This window comes from Talpa occidentalis, unplaced genomic scaffold (genome assembly GCF_014898055.3).
Source record: "Talpa occidentalis isolate TD23 unplaced genomic scaffold, MPIMG_talOcc4v2.1 talOcc4.2, whole genome shotgun sequence".
In the NCBI taxonomy this organism is placed as follows: Eukaryota; Metazoa; Chordata; class Mammalia; order Eulipotyphla; family Talpidae; genus Talpa; species Talpa occidentalis.
In genome coordinates, this window is record NW_023602073.1 from 50,562,624 (window position 1) to 50,584,026 (window position 21,403).

The 21,403-nt window shown below is 40.8% G+C and overlaps 1 long non-coding RNA gene across 1 annotated transcript; it reads right to left on the minus strand.

Annotated features, from left to right (window-relative positions):
- Nucleotides 1-570: 570 nt before the first annotated feature.
- LOC119252280 (uncharacterized) lies at nt 571-21,190 on the minus strand. Its single transcript, XR_005126777.2, has 4 exons — nt 21,077-21,190; nt 8,273-8,361; nt 3,722-3,852; nt 571-1,996 (listed from the first exon to the last, which is right to left on the minus strand). It is a non-coding gene; the product is annotated as an uncharacterized LOC119252280 (long non-coding RNA).
- Nucleotides 21,191-21,403: the final 213 nt, after the last annotated feature.

Consider the following 21,403-nt stretch of genomic DNA (forward strand, 5'->3'; position numbering starts at 1 on the left):
AGAAAGCATTGAGAAAATTTTAGAAGTCAGGTGGATCACACGGTGATAGCACAGTGAGATGGAGAGTGGCGCAGAGCTGCCAATGAGTATGTCATTAGGTATTTGCACTATGTTCTTTAGGTGTATGTGCATTTCACAGTGTCTGTGCAAGTGTGTGCATGTGAGCCTGTACATGAGTGTGTATGTGGGTGCTTCTATATGTTGAAGTGTTCATGTACCTTCTACTGTCAGAAAGACACTCAGAGAGCTGTAGAGAATTGGTACAATGTCTTCAAAAGTGGGGCCACCCTGGTGGCACAAGGGGTTCAGCACAGCACTGTGAAGCTATGGGCAGTCTCTGCAGCATGAGTTCCATCCCTGGTTGGCCAGGGAGCTACCCACAGGGCACAGCAGACCTCTCCTGTCTCCCCGCTGCTCAGCAGTGGATTTTAGTCGGTCTGCCTTTTCTGCTCCCCGCTCTGTCTCTGGGGAATCCTCTGACCTCCTGTACCTCTGGCCTGTACCTCAGTTCTTGTGTGCATAAATAAACCTTTAAAAAATTTTAAAGTTTGGTAGAATTAACCCATCAAACCCTAGTTTATTCTGGTTTATAATTGTATTATTCGGGCCCTCCCTGGGGGTGCAGGAGTTAAAGTCGCCGTGCTATCAAGCTTTCACCAGACACTGAGGCATAATTTCAGGAGTTTGATCCCCAGCCCAGGAGCTGACCCACACAGGAGAGGGCAGGAGACCTCTCCTATCTCCCCACTGCTCCCCTCAGTTGTGGATTTCAGTGGATCCACCTGTTCTGCTCCCCACTCTGTTGAGTCCTCTCACCCACTGCACCTCTGGCCTACACTCCAGTTCTTGCATGCATAATTAAATAAATCTTTTAAAAAAGGGTATTATTCAATTTGCCATCGATTTTAATGCTCAATATTCAAAACAAGATATCCTTACTTTGAAATAAAACATCTATTTTTGTTTACTGTATTCGAACATTTCATAGAAGCAATGACCTCGAACTGTTATTTCATTTAGTTCCAACAAATGCTTTTGTTGATGTTCATTAATTTTTCCAGTAATTAGAAAAAAATAGAGTAAAAAAAGTATTTTTGATACTAAATCATAACATGCTTATTTGAAAGATCTTAAATATAAGACTGAAATTGTTATACATTTTCCTAATTCATTTAAGATTTATTGGTTGGTAAGTGAGCATATTTTAAAATGTACTATTTAAAAACAATACAAATGATATACTGTATTTTTGAAGACTTCTTAAGTGATTTATAACTTAGATAATATTACAAACTTAAAATTAGTGATATTATTAGTAACATCATATATAAAATCTAATGATATTTTCGATCTCCCACATTTTTCCATATAATACCATGTAACATGGTGTATACCGTATAATGTGTTCTTATACCATATACTGTCTTATACCATATACTGTTCTTATACCCTATACCGTATACTGTCTGTGTACACCTATGTATCCTATTATGTAAGTGATAGTGAGGGTTTATTTTTATTTGAATCAAAATGATGTTTTATAAAGGAACTGAGTATAATAATTTACAATACTAGAGTTAGATTTAATGATACTTGGATACAAACAGGAAAAAATAGAGTATGTGCAGATACTTTTAAACTCCCGTTTCCTGTGATTATCCAGAATAACTTTTAAATACTGATCAAAATTTATTTCCATAGACTAGACTTAGCCTGTCTCGAGCCTATTGCTGTCATTTTTCATGTTGTATGATTTGCAGATATACTTCAATAAAAATGATTTTTATAGTTGTTAGATATACATTATGCAATGCTCATTTAAACATATTAGCTTTTACTGTACTTGCCTTGATTTTCAAGCAAAATTTTATGTCACAGTACATTAATTTCTATTATCTATCTTTGCACTTTTTCATTAACACATTTTATTACAATAAACAAAAGTAAAGATGGTGTTAGTTGTTTGGCTCCAGGCTGCAGTAATTTCACCAAACATCTGGAAGACAAATGAATGGAACAGACTATTGTTGTAATTATATTTATTGATTTGAGTGTTTTTAAATTCTTATTTATTTTGAACAATAATGTATTTGTGTCTATAAATTGATTAATGGATTATAATCTTAATCATGAAATAGTAGAAGTTACAGCTGGCTAAGTAATGTGGTTTCTTACAAATTACTTCAATTACAAATGCCAAGCATTCTGCATTCCCCACTTAACAAGAAGTGGTTTGCCAAGAAGTTTCTCTCATGATCAGCTTGTCTCTGTACTGGCACAGCTGTTGGAAAAGAAACTACCCATGTCAAACGTACCTCATCCCAAAACTCAATCTCCAACTACACAGTGTGTCTACACAATTATTCCAGGCTTGAAATGGTGTATGATCTGATATCTTCCCAGTAACAACAGTTGAAACAGTTAGCTTGTATTTATATTTAATTGTTTGCATCATGTTTACCATGCTTTTGAATAATAGAAATAGCCTGCATTGACTAGCAATTACAATATTAAAATACTGTGGGATTTTAACGTGTAAAGTTATGCAGGTTAAAACTGTTCTTTCCTAATTGTCACTTTATGCTATTTTAAAATTTAGATATTACTTGAAAATGGGGCCTCCCTGGTGACACAGGGGTTAAAGGCGGTGCTATCAAGCTATCAGCAGCCATTGCAGCAGGAGTTCGATCCCCTGCAGGCCGGGGAGCAACCCACAGGGCCCACCAGAACTCTCCTGCCTCGCCCGCTTCTACCCTCAGCAGTGTGTTTCAGTAGATCTGCCTGTTCTGCTCCCCACTCTGTCTCTGGTGAATCCTTTGACCCCTCACACCTCTGGCCTACACCCCAGTTCTTGTATGCATAAATAAATAAATCTTTTTAAAAAGTCTCTTTTAAAATGATCTCTTATATTCATGATCCTATATCTGTTAATAGGATAATAATAGAGGTATATATAAGTTTTTATTTAATTTTTATAACCCAGAAATATGTTTTCCTTTTATAGTAATTTATAAAGAATGGATGAGAGATAGCATATATATATATATATATATATATATACACTATATATATAAACTTCTTTCATAGATAGATAATAGTCATATTCTGGTAGTTAGGTGAAAGTATTAAAGTTACTGATTTACCAATTAGAAAGAAAATTTCATTTATAATTTTAAATGCTTTTAAATAGGCTTCATAGGGGCCTCCCCGGTGGCGCAGCGGTTGAGCGCTGGGTTGCGAAGCTGCCCGCAGCCTCTGCAGCGCCGGTTCAATCCCCGGCTGCTCCCGACCACCGGAGGAGGGTCCCACATGGCGCGCAGACCTCTCCTGCCGCCCGCTGCTCCCCTCAGCAGTGTATGTCGGTCCTTCTGCCTGCTCTGCTCCCCGCTCTGGCTCTGGTGAATTCTCTCACCCTCCCGCGCTTCTGACTGTACCCAGAGCTTGTATAAATAAATAAAGTAAATAAATAAATCTTTTTTTAAAAAAAGGCTTCATGTTATTGACATGTGCACATTCTTATGTGGAAACTGAGATTCCATTAGACTGCATACACAAAGGAACAATAGAGGAACAGGTTTTTAGTACTCAGAAGTTAATTTGGAAGAAAATAATAGAAGAGTCTGATCCTTCTCAAATTTATGAAGTTGGAACTCAAACAGTGCTAAATGAGTTACGAATAAAAACTAATTGGCAATTAAAAACTATAGAAGGTGCGTTTTACCTTTTTTCACTTCAAGTGAACATGAGGGTGGCTGTGTCGGGACCCAGGGGGTCGCTGCCGGAGAGGGCGAGGAATGCGCGTCCTCGAAGCCATGGCGAGCTGACAAGGCCGGGCTGCCTGGACGAGGGATTCTGATAAGGTTGAAACGATAAACTTACTTATAAAATAAAACACGTCACATCACTTAATGCAGTCATGAATTATCACACACTCGGAGATAGAATTCCGTGTACTGGCGCTAATGAAAGGTGCACCCCATCAGCGCTTGAGCTGCTGTGCGCCGGGGCCTCCCGCCTCACCTTCCCGCGCGAGTCTCTCCACGTTTCGGGGGCGGCCAAAACAGGCGTGAGGTGTCAGGTCCCGTGGCTCCTCCTGTGGCTCCCTGAGGATGAGCGACCTTGAGCTCCTTGACCTGTGCCTGCCGGCCATTGGCATGTTTTCTGGGAAAAATGTCTATTCTCTTTCTGGTTTTAATCACATAGTTTGGGGCTTTTTGCTCCTCAGTGGCACGGATTCTTTATACCTTGTGTGTGCTAGCCCCTTGTCAGATCTGTCATTTGCAAACATTTCCTCCAATTTTGTAGGCTGCCTGTTGATTTTTTTGATGGTTTCCTCTGCTGTGCAAACTCCATGAGTTACTAATTCTCATTTCTACTTTCTTTCCTCACACAGCATCTTGCATGTTTCTCTTTGAATAGGACGCTAAATGTCTTGATACTGAGTTGTTCTTTCAATGTTTTAATGTTTTTGCCACAGCCTTCAGAACCACAATAAAGTCACTATGATAATTGAAAACTCACCACGAAGTTTGATCATTAAGGAAAAAAATTAATTGAGATTTTAATTTAGATAAGATATTGCTAATTTGTTCAGGCTCTCGTTACATGACCATCACTCGGGGAGGAAAGAAATCCTTCATTAATTTCCAAGGAGATAAACAAACACCACAGATATTCAGAGTGCTTTCAAAAGAAGGATATTTTCTTCTTTTTGAACAGTACCACGGTTGAAGAATTTATTGACTTTATAAGCACAGAAATATAAGATCAAAACTAATGAAAATTGGAAGCACAATTTTCAAGTAACTTGATAGGCACTAGGGACTGCTGGAGACATCCAACACCAGATGACTTCATTGTAAGGGAGGCTGTCAAAATGGGGATGAATACGAAGAGAAAAAATGCTGCTTGATTTACAATCTTCAGTCGGAAATTAAATGTAAATATAAGCAATTTTCCCCTCCCCTCGCCATGCTTGCTGCTTTCCTTCAGTGTCTCTCTTCCTTCCTCATGTTCTTCTTTCCTCTTTTTCCTTCTTCAACTCTATAAATTTTCTTCCTTCTCATTTAGAAAATTTTGCAGTGTTAAAATGTAGCATCAATTGAAGTTTAACTCTCCTCAGACTCTCCCTTTCCTTATAAAACTTTAAGATGCCCTATGTAGTGTCTTAATTTCCTTTCCTACCATATCCCCAGATTGTAACTACACCAGAATGCTGTCACACGATTTTTATGGAAATATAAATATATTAAATGTAGGAAGGTCAATAACAGTTTATAGCATTTCTTTAGAAAAATAATATGAAAAAAAATTCAGTGTAAGTGCCTATGATTGTCAGAGGAATAGCATGAATATTGGAGGTATAATGAAATTTATATTTGCATTCAGTTATAGACTAAGATAGAAGAATGGTAAATGTATAGGATGTGCTAGATTTCATTGATCTACTAGAGCTAAGATGCTTGCAGTTCAAGGACAGAAACGAGATTTAAATGATCCAGTGTTGAATTAGAATACAGCTAGGCAAACTGTGGGAACTGTTACAAATATCATTAGCTTTTTTAAATTACCACAATAGTAAAATTTTAAGTAGTATTTAGGGATGCTTCAAAATAACATTTTTCTTTTTCATGTCTACAAAGACTGTAGGGGCTGCCAAGAAGTGCTTCTAGAAGCAGATTAAGTTTTGGGGAAGCAGGAGAAACACTGGAAATCTCCAACAACAGAAGCAAACGCTGTTCATTGTAAAGGAGACATTTGGGGCATAATACGCATATATGAAAAAAATTACAAATGTCCACAGCAAAAGAATATTTTCAATGTTTGAGGTCAGTGCACTGTGCTTCTCTAAGACTAACTGGCTTCTCTCATTGGGTCATGATTGATTTGCTCACTCAGCAGGGGAAGTTGGGGTGGGGGTTTTTCAGCATCACCTGGGTTCTCTTCCCAGGTGATGTTCTCAGAATCTTTGCAGTGGAGTCTGGATGAGGAGGCTCCATGGCCAGGCACCCAAGTGGTCCTCACCCAAGAACTCCCTCACCGTGCAGTAGAACTCAAGGTGGGGCCAGCTCTGGTTCCCTCCTCCAAGACTGGTGTCCCCCCAGGCACTTGCTCCCTGCCCCCCATAGCTGTGTCACAAAGTGCACCTCCCTCGCTTCCACTGGCCTCCTGGGAGACCCCACACCCCACCTGCCTAGACCAGCCACCCCAACGTCTTGGTTCTTTTGTTTGTTTCATGTGCTATATAAAATTTGATATTTTGCCTATTGATGTGAGGCAGCTAACTATATTAATAAAAAAACTATCATGTAACACAGAAGAAAGCAAAGGTCAAATGTAGAAATCCTTTTACATTTGACTTTAAACTTCAGAGAATTATCACCCCCCTAATTTTCTTTGCTATGCCACAATAAAAAGAGTAGATGCTATTCAAAGAGAAATAAACTGCATCCAATTAATTAGAAATAGTGGGAAATATCTCTTACATTTACAAATCCTTTGACTTCTGCACAAGATGCTTGTTTATTCATAGAGGGAAAAGATTTACATGTTTAGTAGAGAAATGCTCTCATGTGATTAAAAAGCAGGAGATGTAGCCTATTGTTTTTCCTTCTGTGGGCTGACTTATCTGTCGGAAGCGCTTGAATAACACAGGTTTGATCTGCTTGGATTCGCTTAAAGATTTCCCTGTACACCAACAACAATGGTATGTTATGAATCAGAACAGTTCAATGCTGTAAGTGCCTTTTCGCTTCCTTATGATTTTCTTAATGACATTTTCTTTTGCCTAATTGACTGTGTTCTAAGAATACAGTATATAATACACACGACAAACAGAAGATGGGCTAATTGGCTAATTACGTTTTCCCTAAGGCTGCAGGTCAACAGTAGGTGATTAGTATTTCAGATTTGGGGGGAAACAAATATATAATATATATGAATTTTCAACTGTGTGGGGTTGGTGTTCAAACTCCTGCATTGGTTAAGAAAGGACAACTGTAATGTGATAAAGGTATGGACTATTTTTTAAAACTTTTTATCACTTCTGTAGTTTGAAAATAGAAGTACCCTTCTTTCTCATATGCAATAGGAGTTCGTGTCTGCTAAGATAAATTCTTTTATACTCTTTTCGACAGTGTGATTAAATACTATGTTCATGGGGTTAGGTTTAAAAATCCAACTACTGATTCTCCTATATCAACGGGATCAATTGATCACACCGATGCCTATTACCGCTTCAAATCACCAACGCTGCAGAGCTCTCTTTCATCTTTCTAAACTCCAATCATAAATAATTTTTTACCTCTCCCTGATCATTGTGAAGTTTCAAAGTTGTTTGCATGTATCTTAATATGTTTTTTTTTGCCCTAAAGTGAATTTCTTCTAATTTCCTACATAATTTTTATAAATCACTACACTGTTCTCTTAGCATCTTGCTTAACTCTAATTCCATATCATTCAAGGAAGAATAGAATAGAAAACTGATGCATGAGCTTTAGATTAAATCTGAAAACAAATCCTGCCCCATTGAGCTAATGAGCCATCGGACACTTTTTTTTTATTTTATATATTTTTACATCATTTGTCATTTTTGCACAATGTATGCATTTTCATCTTGGTTATAGTCCCCATACAATTCCCACATCCCCTTGTTTTCATCCTACTCCCTCCCCCCGCCCATATGTGTGTCTCTGGTTTCTAGTTGCTTGTTGATTTTGATGATGTGGTATATATACACAATGGAATATTACTCAGCAATCAAAAAAGATAAACTCATGCAATTTGCAGCAACATGGATGGAGCTGGAAGGGATCATGCTCAGCGAAATAAGCCAGAAAGAAAAAGAAAAATACCGGATAGTCTCACTCATAGCAGGAATCTAGAAAACCTAAATAAGGGACCAGGAAAAAGACTAATTACAATAAAGTAAAAACTGTCGGTCACTCTAGAAATCTTTTCTTTAATCCTAGTAAATCAGAAGAAGATCTATTACAATGAGTTGCTATGCATTTTCTTTAAGCAAGCAAGCACTTGTCACCATATTTGATGATGAAGAAATATTGATATTGATCACAATAGACGTAACTTTTGTCCTGCTCTTGGGAGGAGAGTTTGAGACTTGAAAGGTCACACTGGGACAGACTGCACAGCTGTTCCTCATCAGGGCAGCTGCTCTGCTCCCTCAGCTGAACTACATAGAAACCCCGATCGCATCACCATGTTTCCCGAGGGCCACTGTTGAGGGGCATCTAGCCTGCTGTCTCACACTCACCAGCGTCGTCACAGCTCCGTGTCCACCCCGAGCAGCACCGCCTCGCTCCTGCCCCTGGCACACACCCCTCTGGACCTGACTGCATTGATCTGTAACATTATAAATTAATTATTAATGATAAAGAGTAACAAAGAAGAAATCATCAAATTAAACAACATATCCCTTATAATTACAGGATAAATGGTGGAGGTGATGACAGAAAAAAAGATGATAATTCTGATGAAAATGACCAAGTTGATTATGGGAAAAAGAAACAGAAAGGAGAGAAACAGCGCACAGGAGAGAGGGGAGGGGAGGGGAGCGTGAGGGACAGAAGAGCAGGGAGAGAGGAAGGGGGCGGAGGGAGGAGTGGCTGCTCTGCCAATGTAACCCACAAGTTTTTTTCAGTCTAGGAAAACTTTAGTTTACTGAGGTGTGGAAGGCATAAATAGAATTTTTCTGTTAGCTCTACCTAAGAGGCTTCATAAGATCTGATTGTCTATATTTTACATGCTTTCCTCCCAAGAATAATTTCGTATTTCACGATGGTTCTAGTTTATCTCATGTTCAATCTGCATCTGAACCTGGAATGCTCTTAGATTTTATTTTATTGAGCTGACACTGATTTTCAGCCCCGTGGGATTCAGAGGACTTGGGCCCCGCCTCTCAGATACATGTCACCTGCTAATCATTTGAGATCAGTGTGTTATTGAGCCCATTGCAGCATGGAGACTGGGGTTCTGATTTTAAATAAAGTAAAATGTATCTCCTATATAAACCGTTAACTACCTAATTAAGACATTTCATGTCAGTGCGCGCTTCCCATGCTCATTACAAATACCGAATGGCTGGTCGTCTGGATTTGTTATTACACATTAGGGTCCTACTTCAAAATCCTCCTGGAAAGACTAAGGAAGCTGCTGCACAGCTAGAGTTAGAGGAGACTGAATTGGACCCCAGTGGTCCTTGTCCAGAGCGGATTCTGCGAGGAAGCACCAGAAAAAGAGGAGTGGCCCCTGTATCTGCGCACATTGCTCCAGGGGACCCCGCTCTAGGGTGTTTCGAGGCTTTTATGCACATCAGCAAGGTTGTTGGCAGATGTTAAGCTGCTTGAAGAGCCTCAAGTGCACTGCATCGGGCATGAGCACCCAGCACAGGGGACAGCGTCTTTGGAAGACCTGATGCCAGAAGCTTTGGGAGCACTTAAGCTATTGGGGAAATGCATCCATGATGTTGTCACACTTGCAGGTGATGCATAAAACCCATAGTAATTGTGTGGCTTATGTTTCAAAAAATGAATCTACTAGAACCTAAAGGAATCTCTTGTACATATTTCTATTGAGGAATTAGTGAACACTTCATATAAAATTTAAAAGTTATTTTTTTTATTTTTTTTACGTCATTGCTCATTTTTAAACATTATTTGCTTCCCCTCACCCCCTAAGGTGGAGTCCCCATAGAGTTTCCTTCACCAATGCACCCGTGCACCATCACAAGATATACCTCACTAACATCTTTAAAGACTCATCGCCCAAAGCAAAGATAGTCAAGGAAAAGACAAACACCTGGGATTACATCTAACTGAAAAGCTTCTGCACAGCAAAAGAGACATTAACCAAAACAAAGAGACACCCCACTGACTGGGAAAAAAATCTTTGCACTCCATACAACTGATAAGGGACTGATCACAAAGATATACTAAGAACTCACACGACTCAACAAAAACAAAATAAACAATCCAGTGAGGAAATGGGCAGAAGAACTTAAAAGACATTTTTCCAAAGAGGAAATGCAAATGGCCACCAGGCAGTCCATATTATCTTAATGAAGCAACATGTCCTTCCATTGGATTGTAGATCAGTGATTTTAATAGAATGTGCAAATGTGCTAGAGTCTGATGATTTCTTTCACGATTTCAAAGATCAAAAATGAACAATCTTTGCACTGATGGAAGCACATATGACAGCACGAATCACTACACTCGAGGTCATTGCTAGTGCAGGTCCAGACAGAAGACTCTGCTGATTTTTGGATATGTCACATTTGTGGAGCAAAGTGAAATATGACATGGTCTTTGCACCCCCAGAGCCCTCAGTGGTGCCTGCATCTCGATCTTCTGGCTACCAGGCTTTCTAAGCCACCCACTCAGTGGCCTTCCTGGTGCCAGCCATGTGCAGCTCATTTCGTTATCAAAGAGGCTGACCTCTATATTAATTGAAAAAAATTTGTTGAATGAAGCGTTAGCTGTGAGTGTGTTTAATCATAGAAAGTATATGAAAAGTTAGCTGTGGTCCCTCAATATCATACATCTTCTCAGAATGCAGATCACATATAAGTATATCTGATGCACACATGCGTATTGATACATGTATTTAGTTCAAATCTCTAAATGTTTAAGACGTTATGTTAAAGGGATTATTAATTTTTTCTGGCTATTTCTGAAATTTAATGAGCAGAAATCCTTTATATGGAGGGCGATATTATCACATTAGTAGAATCTATGCTAACACGCATGCTTCTGACTTGTTCCCTTAACCTGCTTGTCTGGTCACCTGCGCCTTACATTGTCTCTGAACAGAGAAGTCATCCTTGGCCAAATATTTATGCATAAACTATTTATGGACTTTTTAGTCTTTCCTCCCATCATTAATCCATGAGAAGCAAATAAGCGATCATCTTTTCAACTGAAATGCTAAGAAATGCAAATATGACCACAGCTGCGATCTCCACGGTGGATCACGGTCCTGCGTGCCGGGTGACTCGTCTCCTGCTCCCCGGCTCCTGCTCCCCGGCTCTTCTGGATCCGGAGTCTGCTGCGCCGGGGCCCAGGTCTGAATCCACTCTGTGGGGGCATCTCCCAGCGGGTCTGTGTCTGTCCTCACAGCTGGGCGCCCCGCCACTTGCAGAGAAGCCAGGGAGCACGCCCGGCTCCAGCTTTGTCATCAGACCCTCCTGCTCCGTCAGCACCGCCAAGAAAAGTCCAGCGTTAGACACTGATGGTCAGGGTGACCCTCTGGCTGCCACAGGCGTTTTCTGTCCAAATTCAAGAGACGAGGCCCTTCAAGGGCTCTCAGCTTCATCCCATCAGACACAACCACACGAGGCCCCCTGCCCTTTGCCGCTCTTCTAGCACCTCCTTTAACTCTTGATCCGGCAAGGTCAGGGCTGCAGGGTCCCCGCTCTGCTTCTGTGGCCCGTCTCCATCTAAGGATCTCAGCATCCTTGTCACTAAGCGCCTCTTCCGTGTGTCTGGTGGGAATTTTCCACAGTGTTTGCTTCTGCGCAGTTCTCCACTCTTGCCCATCCTCAACCCTGCCTTTTCTAGCAAGTGGCCACATGTATGTTTCTTTTCCTTTTGCGTATTTGTGCGTATGATTATCTGTGTCCTTGAGTCGAGTGTGTTCCGCCCTGTCTAGAAATCACTCTCCTTTCCAAATCACGTCAGTTGAATGTTTATCTCCCACTCTGGGCCTTCCTTGTCTTCTTCTGACTAATGTGCACAGCATCATCCCCTCCAGCTCCATCCATGTTGTTGCAAATGGCCAGATTTCGTCTTTTTTATCGCAGAGTAGTTTTCCCGTGTGTGTGCACACCGCATCTTCCTGGCCACTGCCTTCCGGTCATCTGTCCTTGGGCACTGAGGGTGTTTTCACATCCTGCCTATTGTAAATAGTGCCGCAGTGGACACAGAAGTGCATCTGTCCCTTTGAATTGGTGTTTTTCTTCCTGCAGGTAGATAGCTAGGAGTGGAGTTGCTGTTTTGAGAAACCTCCATACTGTTTCCATAGGGCCTGGCCAGTCTGCATTTTTAATAATATATACCTGAAACATATGTAATGTTATAAGTCCTTGTTATTTCAACAAAATAAAAAAATAAGGTATTAAAATTGAAAAATAAAAAGATGAAGTGATAGTGCCAGGGGAAAAGAGAGTTGTGTGAAAATATATAGTTAGAAATATGCATTGTGAGTTACTGAAAATATGGTGTCATAAATAATATGATGTGTATATACATAGAAGTACAGCGCATCCAACAAGGTAGCTATTTAGCATTTAAAAGAGCCCCATCAGCAGCTGATTTGATGACGTGTGAGAGTGTAACTCTGCTCAGATTTCCTGGAACCGACACTCCGAGGAGAGCTTACAGGCCCGTGTTTTCACATCTCTTCATGCATTGACAGATCCTTTTGGCAAACACTTGTTTGCACTTAGATGTTAAGGGAGATTCAGCCATCAATTTTATATTTGTTTAGCTTGCTTGCTTTCAGAGTTTATCTTCAATTAAAAGAAAACAAAAGTTAGAGAGAACTCCACCTCCTTCTCTTCTGTGGAGGATTTTGTATAAACCTGGCGTCGTGCGTTCCTTGACTATTGTGTGGGATTTGCCAGGAAACAGCCTCAGCCAGTTACTCTCTCTCTGGGATGACTCTTGTCACGCAGGCATGTGGGCTGAGGACACCGCGTTTTCTGTTAACTCTTTGAACTCCTGGAAGCTGGATTTTCCTGGGAGCTGGTTGACCACGTCCTCCAGTCTATTAGAATACTCTGTTCTGTCATATTTCTCCATATTAATAGGACGTGACACCACAGATGTGAGGAATCACAGACATACACAGGGGAGAAGGCATCATTTATATATTTCATGGAGGGATGTATTGTAATACATCATTTATACATCATCTAAAACATCATTTATATATTTCATAGAGGGATGATACATCATCTCTGTATCATCATTTCGAAATTCAGTTCCTCTCTTCGCGCCTGTGTTTTTAACCAAGTGCCATACGTTACATCATTCCTTTCTAGTACATTCCAGCACCATCTCTGAGCCGCTGGGACGCGTGTGATTCCTCCTGGCAGCCGCGGGTTCACCCACTAGCGGGAGACGTGCCGCCCGCGGCTGGGGTCCCGGTGCCGCCCCAAGCAGGTGGGCGGTGGGGGACCCCGCAGCGCTAATGCGGGGAAACCCAGACAAGACCTAAAATCGAAATAATTCCAGGGCCGCTGGAGAGAGGGTGTGAGGAAGAGGCAACTCATGCAGGAGCTCTTTGTATAGGCTTGAAATTTAAAAATCATGTTGAATGCGGTGCTTTATTATACTAAAAATTAAATAATATGCAGCATTGCGGAAAGGAAACAGAGTGAGCAGAGCTCAGGCCCAGGGTGGACACATGCACATTCAGAAACGCTGTGTGACAGGGGTTCTGGCACAAAACTAGACATCTGAATAGTTGCATGTTGTTTAGAGAGAGAGGAATGGAGATTCCGAATTTTCCTGAGGTGAGTCAAGTGAAAACATCCCCTTTGCTCTTACCCCTGTGGCATGGGTCCATAGTTTTTTTTTAATCTTAAACTACAAGAAAAAGGGAAACAAAAGGAACATGGAGTTTAGCTTTTGCACTTTGGAATGCGTGACCTCGTCACAAGGTGTCCCATCATCATTATCTTTCGTTTTTTAAACTAGAGTGCTGTTATTGTTGACTAATTTCTTCTTGTTAGATGCATTTATATTTTGAATCTTTAAGGAGTAAGATGAAATCTCAACTTAAAATGACAGACTCCACCATGCGCAGCTTTTGCTGTCATATTTCTCCATCTTAATAGGACGTGACACTGCAGATGTGAGGAATCACAGACATACAGAACAGGGGAGAAGACATCATTTATATATTTCGTGGAGGTTATTTGATTTAGAGAGGAGAAAACTAAGACTCAAATGATATACCATACTCAAGATCATCGGGCTAAGTTTTGATGGCTCTGTAAGTCTAACTACCAGTGAGAATTATGAGATCCGGGTGATGCAACTTCAACCAGATAAGAATAGAAACTCTGTCACACATATACTGACTCAGTAAAAATAACTTGGAAAACTTACTCATGGAAAAAGTTTTAAAAAGAAGAACATGTCAAAGTGGAAAGGCCGTTCAAGAAATAGCCTGTTCTTTCTACAGCATATACTTTCAGGTTACATAATGACTTCAAATCTATAATCCAAATTTAATATCTATTTTATTGCAGAAATAAATCTTTCCATAAAGCCACCTTGGTGGGCTTATATTAAAATAAAGCATGTTCTTCAAGCCATACTTTTAATAATTAGGAATATTTTTATGTGCATTATGAACATATTGTTGTATTTAATTATTTTTATAGAAATCAGTAGTGTGTAATGATGGCTTTGTTTCTTTAACTACAAAGCATATCATGTAGGGTGAGTATAATATTAACAAATATGTTGCAATTTTATTCCCAGTATTAAAACGATTTATTATTTAACTTCTCTAAAATACTCTCCTCCTTCATTTGGAAGATGTCCCTGGAAAATAAAACTCCCAAATCTTCTTCTGTACACCAAATATTCCTTAATTTATTCATTAGAGAGATCCGAAATCAGAATTTCAAATATATTTCTGGGAGAAGTGTTTGCCGTCATGGGTGTCTCATTAACCCTCAGGTTGGGGAGCACTCCTCGTTAGCTTGAGGAGCACCGCTCTCCATCCTCACAGGGGGCGCAGGGGTGACCTTGAGGCTCTCCTCTGTTGCCCCCGAGTGTGGACCTGGCCGCGCCGGAGAGCACCTCGCCCTGGAGTCCGGGCCCAGGCTGCACCGCCACAGCCAGGCCTGCGCCCACCCAGCAGGGCCCAAGCAAATGTGAGCTGGGCTGGGGTTCACTGCCTCTGAACCCCAGAAGCCGATCTTCCTCAAACCTGCCGTGAGTAAGTGGGTGAGGAACACGCAAGTGAAATGCTAGTGCAGTGGAAATGGATGAGCAGATTCTCCCCTGGTCCTCAGGACGGAGAGGCCTTTATGAAATGCAAGGAGGCGCGAGGAATGTGCAGTTGCTGCAGATTAGACTTCTCTTTCAACAAGCTTCACATGTTGCTTGAGTTTCGGTTTGTTCTTCAGGAATAAGAAGTGCATCGTTTATCCCTTTAGCAATCCAGAAGAATTTGCAAAATAGAGCATGGGAAGTGAAATTTGATGTCATGAACTTTAAAACACATTGATTTAAAATACGACTTTGTTCTTATTATCTGCTTCTAGCCGGGCGCTCAATCCCTCACCGCTGGCAGCATGATAAAGCATCGCTTTTGAAAACAAGAGGCTAAACTATTTTGACATCTTAGGACATGTTTTATGAATCAGGAGGGACCAGTGTCATTTATTTCACAGGCTAATTCTGAGCCCATCCATTTTTTTTCAGTGGAAATAAACTAGTCTGGAAAGAAAACTAAAAGCCTCTTTGAGGACATGATTGAAGGATCTGCACAGTGTCCGTGACGCCGACAACACGCGCCCTCACCAGATTTAATATCTGTAACAGCAGCCTGGAATCCTTATGTTGAAATCAGCTGAATGTAACTGATGGAAAGGGGAGTGTTTCACTGCTCCTTGGCAAAGAAATTACTCGATGGTGATAATATATCAATAATGTCCAGCAACAGTCTCTTTTCACTAACAAATGGCTGTCTTTGGACTAACAAATCTACAGATGACATGCTGCATTTATGAAAAAGTGACATTACAAACCAGTCATTGAAAAATGCCTCTCCCTATTCTTCTGGAAGACAATTTCTTAGAGAAAAGGTGACTTCGGTTTGACCCTGAATCATAATTACATAACAGAAATTACACAGGATTTGTCATAATTTGCTTCTCTAGCCATAAGAGATTCAATTATAACTACTCTGTGCCCAATGATTAAAGCAAGCCGATAAATTGAAAAAATAGGAAATAAGGATCCATAATATTTTGAGCTGTTGGCACACTTCCATCAGCTTCTGCTGTGTTACTAAAGAGTATGTCATAGAAACCGATGAAACGAAAGGGAGCTGCATTCAGTGAGGACGTGTGGCATTGGGAGAAGGAGGCCTTCTCTGCCTGCCCACATTGTGGATGTGGCTTTGATTGGCTCCATCCTCTTCCCTTATCAGGTTTTAAATCCGACAATTCAAAAAAGAAAATGAACCCTTAACATGACCTTATTCACGTAACACTTCTTTCCTAAAAACAGGCTCTTGACAACCAAGACTTTTATGTAGGTGTTTGGAACATTTCACACCACACCACACACACAACACAGCACAGAAACCACACACCACACACACATACCACACATCTCACGCACACACATACACACCACACACACCACACACCACACACATACTACACCATACTACACACACATTCCACACATATCACACACATACCACACCACACACACACACCCATACCACACACCACACACATCAAACATGCCACACATACCATACACACAACACACAGGCACCTGGGAGGTCACATACAAGGCTCTGCAGCTCTCAGGAGCCAAGTGTGAGAAGTTGAGACTCTCCCGCCCCATTTTATTTATTTTCTACGTGAAAGCACTTGCATGTTCAACCTCCACCAGAATTGATCTCAACATAATTTATTCCCTCAATATTATTGTAAATTTAGGCAAAGAGTAGCATATTAATGTGGCAGATCAGTAGAATTTATTAAAAACCTGACCAATGCACTTGGAATATGTGAATAACATCATGGGAAGATGAACCGGTAGTCAATATGAGGATGTGTACTCATAAGGTCGAAAAGGTCGCCCCCTAACTGTCTGCAGACAGGCTTGGTACTTAACGGCGCTGCTGGGGAGCGGCCGCACGCCCATCACTCTGCTGAGTGTGCTCTGTGTAAACAGGCATACACCGTCCTCTCCATGGGTGACGCCAGAGAGGGCACTGGCCCAGAACAACAGTGCCGGAGATGAGCAGCGAGACCTTGTGAGGAGATAAATTTCTAAGTTAATAAATAAGCAAGAAGGCAACACTTTACAGCTCCCTTGGAAAGCAAAGCCTCTGCAGTAAGTTAAAGAAGGCAGTGGATGAAAGGGGACCGTTAGAAAGTGTGTGAGCTCAATTAAATTTTGCCTTGATATGAAAATATTTGCACACCATACATCTGACAAGAGGCTGCTACCCAGGATCAACCAAGACGACTACAACTCCACAAACAAAAAAAAAACCACCCCCGAAAATGGGCAGAAGAGCTAAATAGGGACGTCTCCAAAGAAAACATACAGCTGGGGGCCTCCCCTGGTGGCTCAGGGGTTGAGCGCTGGGTTGCGAAGCTGCCCGAAGCTTCTGCAGTGCCAGTTCGATCCCTGGCCTCCGGCGATGGTCCCACATGGCGCAACAGACCTCTCCTGCCGCCCACTGCTCCCCTCAGCAGTGTATTTCGTCAGTCTGCCTGTTCTGTTCCCCTCTCTGGCTCTGGTGAATTCTCTCACCCTCCCACACTTCTGACTGTACCCAGTGCTTGTATAAATAAATAAATCTTAAAAAAAAAAAAAAAACTAACACTTAAAAAAAAAAAAAGAAAAAGAAAACATAGAGCTGGCCAGCAGCGTGGGGAGGGAGGCTGGTTGTTGGTCATGTCAGGGAGACGGAGATCAGAGCCGCAGGAGAGCCCACCTCACAAGTGAGAACCGTCCAAACCAAACATTGGATTCTACACTCCTGTGAAATTTTCACTGTGGATTGCTTCCTCTCCTCTGTATCCGGTGTAATCTTATGAGAAGAAAAATTGTATATGGTTTCTAATTTTTAACTTGCTTTGTAGCAGTACATGGTTTGTCGTAGGGAATATTTCTCGAGTGTGTGTGAAAAAAGTAAATTGGATGTGGTGAGGGAGGGCGACGCAGACATACTAGCAAGGCCAAACTGGCAGCTAGCTTTGTTTGGGTGCTCTACATTCTCATTCACTTTCTAATTCATCAGCAATTAAAGAAAGTCTTGAAGCTTTTAGCTGCAATTTTGTATTTGTCTACTCGCAATGTTATCATTTTTTAACGTATTTCAAGCTCTGTTGCTAAAAACATACACATTTTACATGGTTTTATCTTTGAGGAAATGGACCCTTTTGCTATGTAGCATCTCGCTTCGTTTCAAATAATAACCCCTGCTCCAAAATGCTTGACACTCACGTAGGTGCTCCAGCTTGCCCTCGGGCAACACCCTCCTGCTGGAAGAGCACGTCCCACTGGTGAGTTCATAAATTCCTGTCCCGTCCACAGTCTCTGTCTCTCTGTCGTGGTGCGTCATTTAAGTCATTTACATTTAGTTTGGTCATCGGAGTGTCTGGATTCAAATCTGCCATTTTATGGGCTCTTCTCTATTAGCGCCTTTTGTTCTTTCATTTTTCTGGATTCTCTGGTGCTAATTGGGGCTTTAATTATTTTATTTTATTTTATCTTATCTCCACTTTTATGTTTTTCGTGATTGCCCTGAGGTTTTCAATATTCCTCTTTAATTAGCCGTGGTCACATACTCTTGGGCTGCTTCGTGCACCCTGTCTGGAATTTGCAACAAGATAGTCTCGTTCCCTCCTTCCCTTCTCCCGTGTCACTGTTGTCATGTATTTCATTGTTACATATGCTGGGAACATTCACCACGTTGTGGCAGTTTTGCTTTAGACAATTAAATATAAAAAAGAAACCTAATTTTATATTATCTTCATTCATTATTTACCCTGCTCCCAGCGCTCTCCAGTCCTTGCTATAAATTTGTAATTTCTCTTGGTATAATTCTCCTTTTCATCTGAAAAACTGGCATTTTTTTTCCCTGTCACTCTGCTGATAGAGGATTCTCCCATTTCTGGTTCATCTGTGAAACCTGGGCACAGAAATCTGGCTAGACGTCTCTTTGTTTTTGTTTTATTTGCAGTACTTTGAAGATGATTCTCCACTGTATTTGTGCTTGCATGGTTTCTTGCTGACATAAAAGTATTCTGTCAAAATTTTACCTTTGTTTCCAAATGATAAATCTTAAAAAAAAAAAATAAAATTGTTCACAAAGCACTCTGTTGTGTAATGTCAATGTTAATTTACATAAGATAAATATAATTTTTAAAAAGTTCCAAAAGTGAACTTTTAGAAGTCATAATACTGTACCAGATTTTTTTAACTCCCTAGTAAGCTAGAAAGAAATACATTTCATCATACTTGTAAGAAGTAAAGAATTTTCCATCATTAAGAAGTCTCCTTACTTGATACAGTGCCAAGAACACAAGCCTTGTATGACACATGACAGAGCTCACCACCAGGAAAGGAGATGACGGGACAGTGGACACAGTTTCACAGCTATTGAAGCAAAAGATGATCGTGCTGATTCTCCACAAAAACTGCTGAAAGTCCCTTAAATAGTGTGATTCATTCTACCAAATTTTAATAATGGGTTACAAAGAAGAATCTGGGTACATCGCATCAGAAGAAATGAGAGAAAAATCATCAGCATTGCAAATGGAACACCTAGATTCCAACAGAGCATTCTAAATAGCCAAATAATATTTTCTCCAAAGAATATTGATTTCCCTTTCCACCTACCCATTTTTCTTTAGGCCTGTGCCTAGAGGCAATTATCATTTAGATTGTATTTAGTCTTTTGAGACTACGGAGAAATATCTTAATGCAGATATATATACTTAACTTGCTCATAAATTGGTTCATTTTACATTCTTATCTTTCACTCTGACTCATTATTTGGATGAGTTTAAATATATGCTGCAATATTTCCCAAGTTCCTTTAATTCAAATACTTGCAGGTAGTATATATATTTCAGAGACAATCCTATTCTTAAAGAAAGTAATTGTCTATTAGAAGAATATCTAATGTGCTGATCAATATACATACTATCTTTCATAGGCTATTGGTGATTTTTGTCTTAGACAAATGCACCTTTATATGTTGGGGCTTATATTTCTGTTATTTTTTATTTTATAATGATAATTTATTTCTGTCAATAATTTGATAAGAATAGTTTTTAAAATATGTAAAAATTTAAACAAATTAAATATCTAAAATTAGAGATCTGAAAAACCAATGCTTGTCTATGCATGTCACTGTCAATTAATATATTAAGTATTCAGTTGTATACCAAAGTATTTATATATTAAAACAATCAAATAAGGTTAGTGAGTTAACATCCCCATTGACAGATGAAGAAATTTAAGCATGGAAGATTCCAGGCAACCTAATTAACAAAGGAATTTATTCCAGTATATTTGTATCTATTGTCTGCATCTTTGATGGCAACGATGTAAACCTTTTATGAATTTCTTTCAGAAAAGAAAAATAATAGGTATTAGTGCACAGGAACACATCCATGTTCAGGAATAATTTAGAGTCAGAGGAAATTTCGAGTTCAATCTTTTTATATCAATGGCCCCACTACTATTTCTCTTGAATGCTCCATTTTACCACATCATGCAATCCGTTTGCTTTTTTATGGTATCGATGTCAGTGAGAGAATTTGCAAATGAACTTTCCAGCTTCAGTGAGGGAGACTGGATTTTGAGAAAATCTTTTCCTTAGGATGAATTCTGGCAAGTAAGGGAGTGTTAGGGTGCGCTCGGTCCCTTTCACGCTAATCCTCAGTGAAGTTAAACAGACTGTGAATGATAAGTGCACAAGGATAAAGGTAGAAAATGAAGGTATGTATGTACTTTGGAGCTTTGTATTGACAAGCCCTCAGGTAACCCGCCTGCTGGGACAGCCAGTGACAAGCAACAAGTTAGCGTTGCAGGATCAATGCCCGGCGTGTGATCTGTAGCAGGTGTCGCTGCCTGTGTTCAAGGGACATCGATAAAGCATCAGAAACGAAATCCCTGAACCTGGACGCCTCCCCCACGCCCCCAGGCCCTGCTCAGTGACGAAGCCAGCCACACGGGCAGGCTCCCGGACAACCCACTCTCAGCACCACCGAGAAAGTCCTTCAGTCAGTGGCGGGGAATGAGGGCCTGACGTCATTCCAGCCAATGCTCCTTACCTTCCGCCCACACGCCTTTGAGGTTTGGGGACCTCCCCTCTCTGCACCCCAAGCTGCTCTTCTTGGACAACGGCCTCTACTGGCTGCTTTTATGGCCGTCAGGCCCCGCTGACTCAAACCGTCAAAACGGTGACGTAGCGCCCGGCACACGCGGCAGCCTCGACCAGGCCGCTGTCCAGGGGACGATCCAGCAGCTGGCGCCCGCAGCTGCTCAGTCTCACATCAATCAAAGTCCTCTCCCATCAATCAAAGGCTCCCCGATTTCTCCACATTTGTCACGAGAACCAGTGAAACCCCCTCTCTCCCAGCTCCAGCCCCTATGAGCCT